Genomic DNA, 15503 nt, shown 5'->3' with positions numbered 1-15503 from the left:
AAAAATCAGAGTCCAAGAATCGGAGTTGGCATGGCCCAGGAATTCCAGGTTAACATTCATAAGGGGAGCCTACTAATTCTTACTTTTATTCAGCTTTCTGTTGTACTTTTTTATTCATAAAAAAAATCAGATTATGAAAGTAGGTCATGTCCGTTGAGAGAAATTCCAACAGTGTGTAAATGCATCAAGTCGAAGTACACAAAGTCCTTCCTGCTAGACTGTAAACTCTGCCAGAGCAAGCCATGCCTGGTGTCTCTACCTCAGTCTCTCCCATCCCTAACCCTGCACACAGTAGGTGTTCAGAGTGGCAGCACCCCTTCCCCCTGGTTCACAGGCTAAGGTGTTGCACTGCAGAGCTCTCCTATGCAGAGTTTTTAAAATAAGACTTTTATTTTAGAACAGTCTCGGATTGACAGAAAAATCATGACGGTAATACAGAGAGTTTCCATTTACCCACACCCACTTTCCCCTGTTTTTAACATCTTTCTTTAGTATGGTACATTTGTCACAATTAATGACCCAATACTGACACTGTATTCCGAATTCCTTACTTTTTACCTAATGTCCTTTTCTGTTCAGGATCCCATCCAGGAAACTGCACTACACTTAGTCATCACGTCGCTTTAGGCTCTTCTCAGCTGTGACAGCTTCTCAGACTTTCCTTGTTTTGGGTAATGCTGGCAGTTTTGAGGATTACTGGTCAGGTATTTTGTAGGATGCTCCTTTAGTGGGATTTGTCTGATGTTCTTCTCATGATGAGACAGGGGTTGTGAGTTTTTAAGAGGAAAACCATAAAAGTTAAGCGCCATCATCATCCCATCATATTAAAGGCATGTGTTATCAGTATGACTTATCGCTGTTGCTGCTAACCTTGGCTGCTGTGCAGACTTAATCATCCCTCACATCCTGCTCAATGGAATCCCGCTGCCTTTCACAGCAAGACAGGGATGAGATTCCAGTTCATAGCAGTCAGTGTCCCCAGTTAGCTTGGACTTGGGCAGCCTAAACACTGAAATGATTCACAAGAGAAATGTATGACCTTCACACTGGCCCTGAGCACAGGAGGAGGGTGCAGGGTGGAAAGCAGTCAGGATGACCTGCCTACTTCTATGACATGCCAAACCCACGGAGGAGGCTTGCCAAGGGCCAAGGTCAGCTGCCAAGCAGGGCCAAGTGCCCAGTCCTTTTCCTGTCCCCTTTCATGGTGCAGCTTGGACTTTTCAACCCTCTCTCCTCTGCAACTGCCTCACTCCCCAGCACTCTCAGGGGCAGTAAGAGTCCAGGAAAGCCAGGCCATAATATGAGGGGAGGAGAAAAGAACACAAGGAATTAGATCTTCACCAGAAAATGTCTAACCTGGTCCTCTGTTACACTGCAAGGCTTTGCTGGATTCCTCCTTGCATTATTCAAACATATCATGAACAAGTATTCAAATTCTTTTTCATGTGACGGAATTGGGACTTGGAGTGTTGTTTTTCCTCTCCCTCTTTATTCTGACACATTAACTAGTTCAAGTAACTGAACTAGATCACACAAAATAATAATAAGAGTATGTAATGTAACTATTATTTTAGTTAACATGTAGTAAGCATTTTACAGTGCATCAGGAACTGTGCTAGTTATTTTGTAGTATGTACCTCATTCAGTTCTCAGCAACACAATGAGGTTGTTAGCCCCATATTCTAGAGGATAAAATGAGGCACAGAAAAGTTAAGTAACTTGCCCAATTACTTATTATTATACAGCTAATAAGTGGCCAGGAGGGATGACCCCTCACTCCATATTCCTACACAGTTGAACAAACCACCGTGCCATACTGCTATACCATTCAAGAATAACTATGCCACCACTACACAATTGAACTAATCATCCTCCATACTGCTCCTCTGCTCAGTGAACCCCTATACTATACAGTAGTGTCTACAATGCTCCCAGTGACTTGCAAGGTGCCGGGAGTAGGAAGATGAATAAAACAGGGTCCTGGCCAGAAGGATCTTATTGTTGGATCACTTATCCCCAGAAGTGCAGGGGATCCAGAAGCTCCCACATGTCCATGAGCAGACTCAGTAGGACCAGGAGAGCTGGCTATCTAGAGAAGACCTGGATATCAGGATAAAGGATTCAGCAATGTGATGGTTTTGAGACCAGAGGAAATGGCGTGGAAGATAAGCACAATCCCAAATAACTAACAATATTCAAAATGTTGAAAAGTTGTTCAGTCCCAGCCCATCAGAAAACATACATACCATCATGATGCAGGATGGGCCAATCAGAACAGTGGCAGCTATGGAGGGGCTGGGATGGGCTGGACGTTAGCCTGAGACAAATGGAGATGGAGAAACAGGGCCCCTCAAGCATTTTGGTCACCTAGGAGCTCCTCCATGCCATCAGGAGGAGAACCAGAAGGAGGAGGAGGGTTAGTTAGGTTTTCAGCATCCACAAGGTATTACTGTGCGTGGAAAAGAACACTAGATGATACACATGTTTTCATTAATATTGTATTAGCTTATAAACCTATAACCTAATTTTTTCCTAAAGACTTTAAGCTCAACATACAGATTTTTTAATTTATAAATTTAGTAATTTTTGTGTTGAAATTTTAAAAGTTTACTTTCTTTTTCTTTGATTTATTCTCAGTAAGCTTTGACCTTTGACAGATCAATTTCTCCCTAAACATTTACAAACCTGATTAATTAAATTCCTTTAAAGACTTCAAATCAGAGTCACAAATATGACAGGTCTGATTCTGTCAAGAACTTCAAACACTGAACAGCAGACTTATAAATCTATAAAGTAAAATCTTCCTAATAAATAAAAACAGATTTTTGTTCATAAATAAAAATAAATAAATCAAAACAGATTTACAAATTTAATAAATAAATCGAATTATCTTAATCACTTAACGCATCATAAAGAACAGACCATACACAAGCAGCACACAGTTTTAGAAGCTTTTGCTCTTGTACTTACTGAAGCACACGTGACATTAAAGCATCAATGCTGTTGATTCATTACTTCATCCTGGAGTTACAAATTTACACACATAACCAAGGGGAACACAGTGGGCCATCCTAGGCTTGTATTGACTGAGGTTGTGGACTCAGGATGTTGGAGGTCCCCAGGTCTCAGCGCTGGGACTTCTCATGTTCCCTGTCTGCTTTCACTTCCTGGTCATCTCATTCAGTCCTGTGGTTTTGAATGCCATCTGTGAGCCAATGACTCCCTATTGTATTTCTCCTCTCTAGTGGGCATTAACATTGCTCACCCATTATTTCTGGTTCTTTTCTTTCTGGGAACACAGGAGAACTGCACTTCATCTTCCCTTTGCAGTTAACTGTGGCCATGAGACTTGGCCCAGGAAACGTGCGTGGAGGTATGGTCCCCTTCGAGGCAGAAGCGTTTTGTTACTGGTGTGAGACTCAGAAGCTCTTTTTTCCCTCTTGCCACAGCAGTCGTCCAGGTGGTGGGGCCTCTACTAGTCTGAATTCCAGAGTGAAAATGACATGATGCAGAGCCCTACACATAAGACAACAACTTTTGTTGTGTTGATCTAGTGAGATTTTGCAATTGTTTGTAACTGCAGCCTAGCTTTGCCCATCCCGACTAATGTTTATCCTGCCACACCTCTGTCCTGAACACCAGACACAGATTCCAGCTCCTCTGAGATGTGGAGACAGACATTTCAAACCTAACAGGCCCACAAAAGAATTCCTTTTCTTCTCCCCTAAAAACCCTGCTGCACTCAGGCTTCCCCACCTCAGTGGGGATGTCAATGCCATCCGTCTAATTGCGTAGGTTAGAAACCTCAGAGACATCCTATATCCAATCCATTAGCAAATACCTTTGTCACTGCTTTGAAAAGTATATTCAGAATTGAACCATTTCTCATCACCTCCTGTACCACCACCCTGACCTAAGTCCACCATCATCTCTCACTTGGATACTTACAACTGCCTCCCAACTGGTCTTGCCTCTTCTAATCTAGTACCTCCTTACAGTCTTATTATTAACACAGCAAGTCATTAAATCATGCCCCAAACTCCACAGCAGCTCTCCATTTCACTTACAACAAAAGCCAAAGCCTTTGTAATGACCTACAAGTCCCTGCTCCATGTGGTCCTCTTGACACCTCTCTGAACACAGCTCCCATCACTCTCACATTTATTCATTTCATGCCAACCACACTGGCCTCCTTGCTATTCCTTGAACACACCAGGTCCATTTCCAAGTTAGGGCTTCTGCTCCAGCTGTTCTCCATGCCTGAAATATTCTTTCCCCAGATACCTGCTTGGTAAACCTCATCTCCTCCAAGTTTTCCTCAAACCTCACTTTCACCATGAGGCCTACCTATTTAATACTGCTAACTACCCACCACAGGGTCTCCTCCTCCTTTTTACCTTGTTTTACTTTTTCTTTTCTCCATAGCTAACCTATGATGTAGCCTATTTCTTCATTACGCTTACTGAGTACTGATTTCTCTTAGCTAAAATGGACATGAGGACAGATTTTTATTGTGTGTGTGGGTTTTTTTCCCCCTTCATTGTTGTATCCTAGGTTCCTGGCATAGTGCACATACTAGGCACCCAATAAATATTTATTAAAATAATTGGTTGAATACTGAGTATATGAATTACTGTTTGGGACTGGAACACAGGATTAGAGTTCTTTTTCTAGGATGATCTTGCTGCAAGCATTCTGGGGGCTAAATTGAATTGTTATATTACTTCGTGGATTTTACTGGGAGTACTTAAGTGCTAACTAAATCTGACTGTGGTGTGCGTGTATTAGTATTAGCATAAAGGTCATTTTCTGCACTCTCTGAAACTCATAATTGTATTTCTTTGAAGGTACTATATTTTAGTTACTTCTTTTGAGTATCACTGTGTATTTTTTTTTTCAATGCTCAGGTTATCACAGTCTGGCCAATGGGAGTCCCAGAGATCGTTGCAAGCAGTTTTGCTTTTTCACAACAGTAAGATTTTCTAATCCATTTCTACTTTCTCTGCCCCAAACAGAATAATAGAGTCAACTACTAGTGGAAAGTAGTATTAGAGACTGAAATCTGACTGCTTTAAGGGATGAATACCAGATTGTTCCATCACTTCCAGGCCACTTTATTGTCAGGTAGATGTGATGTTCTTTAAAAGATTTGGCACCTGCCCGGGGTTAGAGTGTCTAGAAGCCCAAAGCACAGTCGCAGGGCCGCGCCGGCGACCAGCGTGCGCAAGCGCATGCGCCGCGGTGCTGAGAGACCCAGGCTCGGCTCCCCGCCTCTGGAGACACGGTCACAGAAGTTCCGTTCGCTTGGCGCCCAAGGTGGAGCATTTCGCGCTGCAGTGAGGCCACGCGTGGAGGACGCAGCGAAGCCAGTCCTGAGCCCCTGCCGCGTGGTCGCCGTAAGCTCAGCGCCCCATCGGCCTGAGAAAGGCCAACCCTGGCGGTTCCGCTGTGGGGTCCCACCCCGTCGGCCGGAGGGGCTGCCCGCTCACCACTGTGGCCCCGCCCCCTTCTAGAAAAGTCCGAGCGCGCGCTCCTCCCACAGCGAGCCGCCCCGAGATGGGTCAGGGTGGAGAGCTGGCGCTTGTGGGCGAGGGTCCCGGTGGGAGTAAGGCGTTATTGTGAAGTATTTTTATGTATCTGTGTTCCCAGCTCTGGTTGTGGAGTTGAACTATTCAGACTGGAATTAAAAAGAAAAAAAAGATTTCATTAATCAGGATCCAGTCAGGAAGACAGAAATCTTGCTAGGAATTTCCAGTGGGAGCGATATAATACAGGCAGTTAATTACAGAAATGTTACGTAGCTGGGGGGAAAAGTGAAAAAGGAATGCTGAGATAAACCGGAGATTAATAACCGAGGGTGCAGCTGCCCCTGGGCTGGGGAGCAGAAGGGAAGAGAAACAGAGCTTCGGAGGAGGCGGGGCGGGCCTGACCCCCAGACCGTCCCCACACGTGCGCCTGGTCCTCCACGAAGGCGCAGGTGGGTGGGACTCCGGATGACGTGACGAGGAAGGTGTGGCTCTGTCGCTGGCGGTGCCTCCGAGAGGCTGCGCCAAGGCTGGCGTTGGGACGGCAGAGAGAAGCCAGCGGCCGGAGGTAGGGCTGTCCGCGGCTGCTGGTCATCGCGTGGCAGAGGTAGGAGCGAGAGAACAGCCCTCCTTTCCACTCTTCCGCTCTCCCAGTGCCCACCAGTGCCTCTAGCACCGTGGGAAGGCTGGCAAGGGAAAGCGGGAAATGTGGGTCAGCCCCAGCATCACGGAGAGAAGTGTGGCCTGGGGTGGGGGGGGACAGTGGTGGGTAACTAGCTCAAAGGTCATGAGGTCACCCGAACCTTCCAATTCAACTTTACCTTCTTTAAGTCCTACTTTCTAAAAAAAAAAAAAAAAAAAAAAAAAAAATCTTGGTATTACTTCCTGAGTTACTAGTTTCTCCAAGGGTCAGATCATTTCTTATCAGTTTTAATATATCAAATAGATATGTATACATATTCCTATAAACCTATGTATTTAAATATCAATATAACATTCATGGACACTTACTCACTAGTATCCATTTATATTTTACTCAAGAGTCTGACCCTGGGCTGGAATTACATTCCCTTTCTCTCTTTCTCTCTCTTACTGTGGTAAAATGTACATAATATAAAATTTACCATCTTAACCATTTTTAAGTGTACAGTTAAATGGTGTTGGGTATATTCACATTGTTGTGCAACCAATCTCCAGAACTCTTTCCATCTTGCAAAACTGAAACAGTATACTCACTAAACAATAACTCACACTTCCCCCTTCCCTCAGTCCCTGGCAACCTCCCTTCTACTTTCTGTCTCTCCACATTTGCCTGTTCTCATATAAATGGAATTATACAATATTTGTCCTTTTGTGTCTGGCTTATTTCATGTAGCAAAATGTCTAAAAGGTGTGTCCATGTTGTAGCACATGTCAGAATTTCCTTCCTTTTAAAGGCTTTTAAATATTCTATTTTATATATATATTTACACACATGAAGACACACACACCACATTTTGTTTATCCATTCGTCAGTGGACATAGGTTGCTTCCTCCTTTTTTGGCTATTGTGAATAGTGCTGCTATGAACACGAGTGTACAGTTCCCTTTTTTTATAGTCCTTTTATAGACCCTCATCCTGTAGGAGTGGTTCTTGTCCATGTCATACCTAGCACCTTCTCCTAAAATGAAATTCATAAGTAATATAGCCTGTCTATCATGTAATTTCAGGAAAATCAATATAATAAAATGATATGTACTTCATTCTGAGTAAATACTTGGGAATAATCACACATGGCACAGAATGAAATAGTCAAATGTTTGCACATTGCTCACGGTGGCCACAGCTGCAAATATAGCCTGTCTCAGGACTTTGTGTTGATGATTCAAGCACCACAGGGCATGCTGCTTGGTGGCATGATTTTGTAACATGGGTAACCAGTACAGTAAAATTGGAAACAAAGCAATCTTTTTTCAATGTCACAACAGTTGTAGTCTTAGAAATGCAGTGCATATTTATGGTGGGCAAGAAATATTTGATGTTTCTGTGTAAAACAGAATCAGGTCCTTGGATCAGATCATTTTAAACAGATTTTCCCCTTGTGGATATCACAGAGAGCATTTAAAACTGATGAAGAACACACGGATGTGCAGAATGGTCCAGTGATTTGCAAGACATCTAGAATCTTTGGCCCACACCCACTAAATGCCAGTAGTACCCCCTCAGTCATGATGACACCCAAGAAATGCCCCTGGACATTTATTTCCAAAATGCCCCCTTGGAGGCAGGACCACCCACATTAAGAACAGCTGTTCTGCAAGTAAGTGGAGTCTCTGTGCTTCTATCAGTTAACTCTTAACCACTAAAGCTGTGTAACCGTGGCAGCCATGAGGAAAGAACCTTGAAGACTTACTAGTCTAATTGGCAAATTAGTGTACTCTGAAACCCACTGCCAAGTTTATGCCAAGGCCATGTGTCCCACAGGTTGCTCCAGCCAATGGCTGAGTGCAGATGGGATGCTAAGACCAGCCTGTTCTCAGAAGGCTTGAGACACCTCTGACAGCTGACTTTGCCTCGAGGTTCCCCAGTAAAGCTTTGCTGACCTTTCTTGGCTGAATGATAGGTTAGAATGTTTCTACCCATCCTTCCTTCCTTCTTTCGTTCACTTGGGGTCAGACTTGCATTGCCCTCTGGCAGCCTGCTAGTTCCTCTCCCTCCCTCTTTTCTCTCGTAGGTATCTCCCGAATAAAATCCTTGTACATTTTATCCCACGTTGGCATATGCTTCTTAGAGGACTTGGAATATACAGTGACAAAGAACCACAAACCCTCCATGGCACACAACAATAAGTATTTATTGCTCATGTTTTTGGTGGATGGGGGAGCTGACTAGACAGCTCTGCTGGTCTTGAGTGGGCTTGCTCACATATTTGGGGTTGACCAGCTGGTGGTGGATCTAGGATAACCTGCACCATGATGCCTGGGGACTCAGCTGTGCTCCACATCTCTCATCCTCCAGCAGGCTAGCCCAGGCACATTCTGATGGCTGTGGCACAGACACAATAGAAAAGCCCAGTATATAAGCCTATTTCAAACCTGTGCTTGCCTTGGGTCAACTATATCTACTGGCTAAAGAAACTCATACGGCTGAGCCCAGACGGAGTTGGAGGACCCTGAGAAGTAACATGACAGAGGGGCGGATTACAAGGAGAGGTGAAGAATGGGGACTGTCCTTGTAACCTACCATAATGCCCATGCGTCTTTTCTTATTAGTGAAGCACCACTCTTCAGTGTTTTTAAGAAATTGTAACCACTCTTAGAATTGTCTATAATCACACCATTGTAGAGTCACTTATTGATAGAAAGGAAGTCTGAAATACAAGTATTTACCAAAAGACTCTGAGTTATCCACATGAGGCTATTTAAACTGGAAAGGACTTCCATTATATTCACTGTTAAGTAAAGCCATTTTCTCCTCCCTGCAATGACCCAGTGGTGTGACTGCCCGTGACAAAGATTAGATCAGTTACAGGTAGCATTTTCTTTGCCCTTCAGAGTGATTTATTGAATTTCCAAACCCCTTCCACACAAAAGTAGGGAAGTTCAGACATTTTTTTCCAGTTGTTTTTTATTTTTTTGGAGGGGTTAGGTAATTAGATCTATTTATTTAATTATTTGTTTAATGGCAGTACTGGGGGTTGAACCCTGGACCTTGTGCATGCTGAGCATACACTTTACCACTTGAGCTGACACCCTCCCCCTACACATTATTTTTAAAATAAATTTGAGTGAATTCAAAATTATCCCTAAGATAATATCACTTATTTGCAATCCAACATTCTTTCTTAAGTAGGAAGAAAATCTGTTGTGTTACAGGTCAGTAGCTAGGAATTTTATCTCAGCTTATGTCCACCGGTGGCTGTGGGTGCTGTGTGTAAGCATCATTTGTCATGTGTGTCGTAGCAGAAAATGAGTGGAGAACCACAGCCTTAGACTACAGTGACCTCTCAGCTCCAAGCTCCTGTGACCCATACCTTCCTACTAAGGTTGCTTAATCTGTTGTGCAACAGAACCAAAGGTGGAGCCTTTCCCTCCCATCGTTTATTCTCTCTTGTAAAAAATTTAATGTTTTGTAATTTTGAAAAAAAATTTTAGCCTACTGAAAAGTCTCAAGAACAAAACAGTGAGCATCCATGTGTTCCTCGCCTAGCTGTACCAGCCATTAACTTCTTGCCTCCCCTACGACATTGCTCTCTCTATAGTTACACCTGTTTCCCCTATACCAAGCCATCCAAGAGAGGTGTGCAAACACCTGACACTTCATCCCTAAATGATTCTCCATCCTTTCCCAAGAACGAGGCCATTATCGAGAACACCATTGCCACACCTCAGAAACTCAACATTAAGTTCAACATACAGTTCACGTGGAATTTCCCTAATTGTCTCAATATTATGCTATAGGTATCTTTTAATCCTGATCCCATTGCATATGGTTGTTACATCTCATTAATCTGTGAATAGGAAGAACAACAACAAAAAGATGCCTGGGTCTTACTCTAGAGCTACAAAAACAAAATTTCCAGAGTTGGAGTCCTTTTTAATCTCTTCCTAGATGACTCTGATGAGAGTCAAGGTTGGGGAGTGCTGAGTTCTACATTGAAAGATTAACTATCTTTTCAACAGTCCACTGCTGTTTCCCAAACAGACGTCAGTGAATTCTTGTGCCAGGCATAATAAATTATTGGGAGAACTATAACTCATTCTAATTTATTTCCATTTCTTGTCTACCCTAGCCAATGCCCCTCCCCTCTAATGCCACCTGCTTTTCATATCTTAGTACTATACCCAGTAAGAAGGACTTGAGTGGCAGGTTTTGAAGGCCTAGCCCTAGACTTTATCTTGGACTTCTTTTTAATGCTAAACTCTGTTCATTCAATTCCCTTGTAAATACCTTTTGATTGAATAATCTGGGATAGGAGTGGGGAGATGTGTGAGAGGATTGGCTTGTTGAAATACAGATTCCTAGGCCCTCCTTGAGGCTTGGGAATATGCATTTCAGTCTGCTCCCCAAGTAGTCCATATTCCCCCCCCCTTTTTTTGTATTTTACTCTATGGGCCTTGCAGAGTGATTTACTTACAGTAAGCAACTTGGTAAACCTCTGGTTGTGTCATTGAATTAAACCCCTACACTTATAATCCTTGCCCACAAAACACAGACACCAAATGAACTTGTCTTCCCATCTTTAACTCATCTCTTTCAATGCTCCTATTTCACCAGTCCTCTCTCAGAAGAAAATCTCCATTCACAGAGCCTTAACTTTTCCCTACAACCATAGAAACAGGCATCTTATTTCTGTTTCACCCTGCTTTTTACTCCCACTCGGACCAAATTCCCTTTTAGTGTTGACTCAAACTGTTTATCTGAGTCTGTACCTGACCTTTTGGTTCTAGGGACATCTTTATGGCCCTTTCCCCCACTTTTTTTCTTTTTGGTAGGTAGAGATGATATGGGGGGAGCCTAGAGTAAGGATTAGAGATTATAAAGTCACCCACACTCTGATTCTGTATGCTACTTTGTGCTAAGTTGTTTGTCATGGGAGAGAAAGAACTTGTTATTTTGGATTTTCACCTTGCTTACTCTGTTTGCTGAGTAATCTGATCTATTTGAAAAGCAAATAGTTTTTTTTTTTAAATCACATTGCATTTTCTACAAAGCTGGGTTTTGCTAGCATGGGAAGAATTAAACTGAAGTTTCATCTTTTTAGTATAGTTGTTAAACTATCTGGTGTCTCTCAGTAAAGATAAAGAAGCACTCCGGACCCAAGTTTGCCTGTGATGAAGGATATAATTATCTTTTTTCAGTCCATTTATGGCAGAAAATAATTCCTGCCCTGTGATGTGATTCTAGTGATGCTACTAGCAATTCTTGTGAAATAATGTGGAAAATACAAAACCATCATCACGTGTGAAGTTAGAACTGATATAACATCTTTACCAGCAGATACCAGCATGTGCGTATAAGACAAATTATTCATTGACACCTAAATGTATTGGGAGTGATAAACAGTTATTTTGACAAAGTAGGAAAAATACCATTCTTTGACTGCATAAGTAAAAAATCCATACCATTGCTTTAATGAGGGAAATTGATTCTTCTTTACAATGGATGAGATACAGAGCCTGCCCCAGCTGTTCTAGCCACACTAGCCCAGGTGCCAGTAATGTGAATGAACAAGTCATATTGGACATTCCAGCCTCAGTAGATGAATGTGTAAAAAAACCAAGGATCCCAGCAGATAGCCAGAACTGAGGCCACAGGCTTATGGCCTCAGTCGGTAGCCATGAGGCCACCCCTGCTGAGGCTGCAGACATCATGGAGCAGAGACCAGACACCCCCACACACACCTGCTATGTTCTCTCTGAATTTCTAGCCTACAAATATGATCATAAGAAAATGGTTGTCATTTTATGCCACTCTATTTTGGAGTGGTTTGTTTTAGTAATAGATAACTGGAACAGATGTTGAAGAGAGGATTTGTATTACTTGGCTATTGCCACAATAATGCATGACTCAAAAATTCAGTGGGTTTCAACACCGGAATTTATTTTGTTTAGGATGTGAGGGAGCTGGGCTTGCTCAAGGCTGTAGGCTGGATTCAGACACACTCTTGTGTCTTTGTTCTGGTGCCAGGCTGAAGGCGAAGCATCTACCTGGGGCATGCTAGGTCACAGGTATGCAGAAGTCCAAGTGCAACTCTGCAAAAACATTTGGACTCCTCTGCTGATTTCATTGGCCAAGTAGGTCACATGGTCAAGCTCAAAGTCAAAGGGGTGATTAAGTACACTCCCATCCAAGGGAGGAAGAGGAGAGGAAATACTTGGAGAACCATACTCCAACCTATTGAGAGATTCAAGCATCAGATGATGGTGGTGGTGGTGGTGATGGTGAGTGGTGTCAGACTGGACCACTTTTAAGGTATTTTAGTAATTTGGTACTTACACATCTAGAACCCAGAGAGAACACTTATGAGTGTTGTGAGGGACAGTGTCTAAATACAGGAATCAATAACTTTTATTTATTATTTTATAAATATATTTCTATTAATATACATATTATTTATCAATTTATGTTGGTTTATTGATACTAAATTTCTACAAGCAAGAAGCATGTAAAATTATGAAAAGACAAAAAAATTTAATAGAAGAACAAAAGGAGAGGGATTAAAAAAAGAAAAAAAGAAGGCAGAAAGTGAAACCCTTTACCAGCTGTTGGGGAAGCCAGGAGTGGACACCTGTTTCTTGGTTTGCCCCATTGTTAGGCCCCATATGTAGGCAGAACTGCTACAGGGCAGCCAGTCTCTGAAAGAAGTCCCAAGAGACTAGCTCCTCCTTAAGGGATGGTTTTGCTAGTTCAATGACAGATGTATTCAGTGTGGCATAAGGCACCCCCAAACACTGCTCTCCCACTCAACAGTGCAGGGAGTTCCCTACTCTCAATTGAGGGTTAACTATTAACACAGCTGTGAGGTACAGGGGAACAACACAAAAAGCAATTGGCAACAAGCAGAGTTAGAGCAAGGGGTTAAGAGTTAAGACGGGCTTTGGGAGAGAAGTGGTATCTGAACTGGGACTGGTGGCAGAGGCAAGAAAATGTGGAAGCATCAGACAGTCTCATTTTTGTTGCATGCATGGAGGGCACAAGGCTAGAGAGTAAGCCAAGGCCAGATCATGGTAGGTCAGTCTTGAAAGTCAGGTTGAAGTGCATATTCTTAAGTCAGTGGGAGCCACTGAGAGCTTTTGAATAAGAAGTGATATGAAGGATTGTTCACCAATATCATTCTTTCCTGCTTCTTGAGTAACAGAAGCCCCAAATTTTAACTGGGTTTACTCCGGTGCAAATTAAGATTAGATTTCCTAACTTCTCTTGCAGCTAGATGTGGTCATGTGACTAAATTCTGGTTAATGAAATATAAAGGAAATATGTGTGCAACCTTTAGGACGTCTTCTCAAGGGAAAAGGCACTGTTCTTTTTTTTTTTTTTTTTCTGTTGGATGGAAGCTGAACCTAATCCTAACATGCATACGATTCATTAGGAAGATTGGCCTGAGCCAAGGCAAAATATAGGATGGTTGGAATAAGACGAGCATTGGAGATGGGAAGACTAATTAGGAGAACACTTTGACAGTTGAGATAAGAAAGTGAAGAAATAAGTATGGCAGTTTTGCGAATGGATAGGAGGGATGGGTGTGATAAATACTGTGAAAGAAAGTGTCTGCAGGACTTGGCAGTTGGTCAGTTTAGAGGAGACACTAGGAAGAATCAAAGGTCATTGTGAGGTTTGTAGCAGAGGTAACTGGGAAGTCAATGATGCTGGTAACAGAAATAGGGAAGTCAGCAGGATGAGCAGTCTTGAGGAAGGCAGCCAGGAGTTTGGTCTCCCAGATGTTGAGTTAGGATGCCTGCAGGATATCCAGGTGGAGAAGTAAAATAGGCAATTGGAAATTCTTTTCAGGAGCATGATTTGAGAATCCTTTGCATAAAAGTGGTGGTCAAAACAAAGGGAGAGGCTGGTTGGCAAAATAGAGAGTGAGGCTGTAGAAATTCCTCTTTCTTCAGTGCATGTGGAGAAATAAACTCTGCTCTACAAAACCATAAAAAATATGTAAACTCTTCACCTGATATGTACCCCTTTCCCTCAAACCCCCCCACAAAACAAACAAAAAAACCCCACAACCCTACAAGCTCCAGTCAGTACCTGGCTGGCTTATTTATAGCAAAAAACAAACAAACAAACAAAAACCTCGCTGTCTCAAAATATGGACAGCTCCTTAACGTTCCTTACTAAGACATTTTAATTTGCACAGATACCTGTGCTGACGTGTTTCAAGATGACCCCTTTTCAGCAAGGAATCTATAGTAAATTATCTTCCTCCTTAATTCAGGTTAGCCACAGGTAAGACTTCACTTTCACAGAAGTCTTAAAAGAACTATTACTTTCAAAAGCAGATTGAGAAAATATGAAAAGCTAATAAATTTAAATAAATTTAAATAATAAATTAAAAATAAATTAAAAAGTAAAACGACTCTGCAGCGGTTTCTCTCATATCTGCCGTGACCAGAGCAGATTTTAAATAGAAGTTGAAATAAAAAGGAAACGAATCTAATGGGAACATTAAGGAACCACCTTTGCAAGCTGCTAAACCGCTGTCTGCACTATTCTGCGGTGGCTGGGGGCCAGGGGATGGAAGAGGTTAAAATCCAGTAGCTTGTGTGTTTCACCTGAGGTTACAAGGGAGAAACGCAACTGGAAGAGGTGGTGAGAGGTCTGTTTATTGTAAAAGAGTTTTGCGCCTTCAGTTTATACCGCAGACAGCTGCCTGGAGACCCAGGGCCTATCCCGGCGGCGCGCAGTGGCGGGGCCTAGGTACTGGATTACGGATTTAAGAGTGAAGCTTTATCAGAGCCCTTAATGAGCGTGTGATAAGGCTTTTCTAATGTATTCTTCCACCCACCCATCCATCCATCCATCCACCCACCATTTATCTCCGGACCAGGGCCTGCGCTGGGCACCCCGGCGAGCTTTATCACTCGCAACCCCACAGGACTAGCGAAGGGGACTTTACGCCAAAGGAGAACGCGGCTGGAGGACCATCCAAGATCCCTCATCGCGCGCGGCCCCTTCGAAAGAGAGGCGGACAGGCTCTCCGCCGACCGTCGGCCGCGCGGGGGCGACAGCACCAACCCTGTTGAGAACCCCTCCCCTCCCCCAATCCCCAGGACAAGGAACGCAGCCGCGTTCCAGATTCTCCTGGACCCTCTGATCTCGAGGGCCCAGACCCCGGCCGGCTCGAGAGGCCTCGGCAGGTGCCAGCGAGCCCGGGCCGCCCCTCAGGCCGCGCCCTTCCGCGGTCACCGGGAGTGGGCCTCGGTTAGCCGGGCCGAGGCGGGTGCGGGCGCCGGGACTGACCGGCTCCTTTTGCACCCCAGCAGCCTCAGGCG

General features: G+C 43.4%; 2 long non-coding RNA genes across 2 annotated transcripts; both read right to left on the bottom strand.

Annotated features, from left to right (window-relative positions):
- Positions 1–566: 566 nt before the first annotated feature.
- Positions 567–3065, bottom strand: LOC140685861 (uncharacterized). Its single transcript, XR_012059294.1, has 3 exons — positions 2971–3065; positions 2247–2377; positions 567–746 (listed from the first exon to the last, which is right to left on the bottom strand). It is a non-coding gene; the product is annotated as an uncharacterized lncRNA (long non-coding RNA).
- Positions 3066–14816: 11751 nt separating this feature from the next.
- LOC140685671 (uncharacterized) lies at positions 14817–15502 on the bottom strand. Its single transcript, XR_012058936.1, has 2 exons — positions 15041–15502; positions 14817–14931 (listed from the first exon to the last, which is right to left on the bottom strand). It is a non-coding gene; the product is annotated as an uncharacterized lncRNA (long non-coding RNA).
- Between the last annotated feature and the right edge of the window lies 1 nt (position 15503).

This window comes from Vicugna pacos, chromosome 15 (assembly GCF_048564905.1).
Source record: "Vicugna pacos chromosome 15, VicPac4, whole genome shotgun sequence".
Classification (NCBI taxonomy): Eukaryota; Metazoa; Chordata; class Mammalia; order Artiodactyla; family Camelidae; genus Vicugna; species Vicugna pacos.
The sequence above is the reverse complement of the archived record's forward strand: the minus strand, read 5'-3'. Positions and strand labels throughout refer to the sequence as shown.